Source organism: Etheostoma spectabile, chromosome 16 (genome assembly GCF_008692095.1).
Source record: "Etheostoma spectabile isolate EspeVRDwgs_2016 chromosome 16, UIUC_Espe_1.0, whole genome shotgun sequence".
NCBI classification, from domain to species: domain Eukaryota; kingdom Metazoa; phylum Chordata; class Actinopteri; order Perciformes; family Percidae; genus Etheostoma; species Etheostoma spectabile.
The window spans coordinates 10,559,842-10,562,105 of record NC_045748.1 but is presented as its reverse complement, the minus strand read 5'-3'; the positions used below and the strand labels follow the sequence as shown (position 1 = coordinate 10,562,105).

The 2,264-nt window shown below is 44.1% G+C and overlaps 1 protein-coding gene across 1 annotated transcript in view; it reads left to right on the top strand.

Moving 5' to 3' along the window:
* The window catches only part of cwc27 (CWC27 spliceosome associated cyclophilin), a 31,518-nt gene that overhangs the window by 25,318 nt on the left and 3,936 nt on the right, over positions 1–2,264 (top strand). The window lies entirely within an intron of this gene.

Sequence of the window (2,264 nt, the reverse complement as noted above, 5' to 3'; positions counted from 1 at the left end):
TACAGTACACATACAGACATACATACATACACACCTGGACTTAAATTCACACCTGGTCACTTTATCACTTTATCACTGAACTCAACACTGACACTTTAATAATAATTTATGGTCTTTTATTTGTTTATTTGACAAATGTTGTTATTGTTGTTGTTGTTATTATTATTGTTATTTTGTTGTCTTTATACTATCTTTTTTATCTATTTTTTATTTCTTTTTTCTTGCTAAAACTGCTGCTGGAATTTTCAATTTCCTCGTGGGAGTCATCCCAAAAGGATTAATAAAGAGAAGTCTAAGTATATATATATATATATATATATATATATATATATATATATATACACACACACACTTAACACCTTTTTATCAAAGTCCTTCAAAGTCCTTCCCTACATATATATTATGTGAGTCTGGACGGACATGGATGTAAACTGCAACTTGACGTACAACCTTCTATTTTACTTTAGTATTTTTTTCTACTTCATCTGCGATTATTGTAATTTCATACCAACCTAAGTTAGGAGGACATTTTTGTCAGTGTTTTATGATGAACAGAACGTAAGCTTATGCATCTGGAAAAGAAGTACTGTATAAGACAGAATGAAATAGCTGCCGTGTTAAGTATCCTCGCTCCGCTTTAAATCACTGACACTATTCACCGTAGCAGGTCTTAGCAGCAGCGTGTGAGCACACCAGAGTCCTGAGAGCTCCTGGAGAGTTCAAGAAGCATTTTGGCTGACACGCGGCTTTTTCGAGCGGTAAATCTCGAGCGTGACAAAAGTCCTTTTTCATTAGCCTCTGCTGCTTGCGTTATTCCTATTGATGCCCTCGTGGCGAACACTGAATCAAAAAAGAAAGCCATTTCATATCACAGTAATACGAGCCTAAATGTGGCACTAAAATAGTCAAACACGGCAGAAACCCCTTCTTTAAAACAGGGATGATGAAGCTGACCAGATCCAACCTTGCTTTAGGGTTCTGATAAATGTGTGGGAAAGTTTGAGGTGTGTGCGTGTGCGTGTGCGTGCGCGTGCGCGTGTGCGTGTGTTGTCAAGTTAGGATTTCAACCCGCAGCCACCAGATTGGCCAACAGGAAATCAGCCCTGACGCTGTGTTTTCCTCTCATATTCTGTTTTTCACCAAAGATCTCAAAGTCTTACTACACAGAGTAGGGGCTTGAAATGAATACCATGTGTTTGAATTTGAGCAAAGTGTCTGTGTGTGAGAGATTTAGAATAACAAAATCTGTAGTTGCTATTAGTCTCGAGAAGCCCCCTTGAAGTGCAGTCTGTCTGTGTGTGTGTGGGGGGTGGGGGGGGGCTAATGAATCTTAGAGAAGCCTTGGCTGGCGTTTGGAGCCTCTCCCGGCTTTAGACACCTCACTGTGTCGCCCCCGCCAGGTATGGGCACGGAGGGAGGGAGGGAGGGAGGGAGGGACACGGGGACTAGCATAGCAGTCCTAGAAAAACACCAGTGGGAAGTCTGTGCCACTCTGGGAGCACTGCGAACAGAATGTGGGTTACAACAGGTCAGACATTGGAAGTCAAGTCTGGGCCAGAGGAGGTAAACTATTCCATCTGTGTCTGTGTCTACAAATTCTGACTCTCCCTCTTCAGCCCACTCCTCCTCCTCCTCCTCCTGCTCCCCCTCCTCCTCCTCCTGCTCCCCCTCCTCCTCCTCCTGCTCCCCCTCCTCCTCTCGGGCTCCACTAACACTAAACTCACATTGAGAGTCCATGCTATCAGTGCAAGGAGTTGCTCTTACAGTCCCTCCCGTACTCCTTAATTTCCACCCCCTTAGTCAAGCAAAAAAAGTGTCGCTAATGAAAAAAGAATAAATTGAAAACATTTAATTTGTCTTGTTACTGTTTAAATATATGTAAAACCTACATACAGATGTGAAAGGTGACCAAATGCCTTGATTTAAGGTTGAAAGAAAGCATGTAATGATGAAACATGGAGAGGCTTCTGTAGCGTGGCATCATGGCAGCATAGAGTGGGTATGATAGGCCCTGAACGCCGGGTTTCCTCCTCCCGTCTCGGAGCTGTGTGAGTCTGAGGCCGGACGGCCGGCAGGCTGTCAGCACCCAGACTGCTAGACAAATTATCAGAGGCAGCCCGCTCACACAGCAGGAGTCCTCAGGGTCTGCCAGAGTCTAGCCATGACATTCTAGATGAGCTGTCACAACTCCTGCCGATTTCAAATGAACGCTGGAGAGAGTGCAGAGTGTGTGCACATACACACACACACACACACACACACAC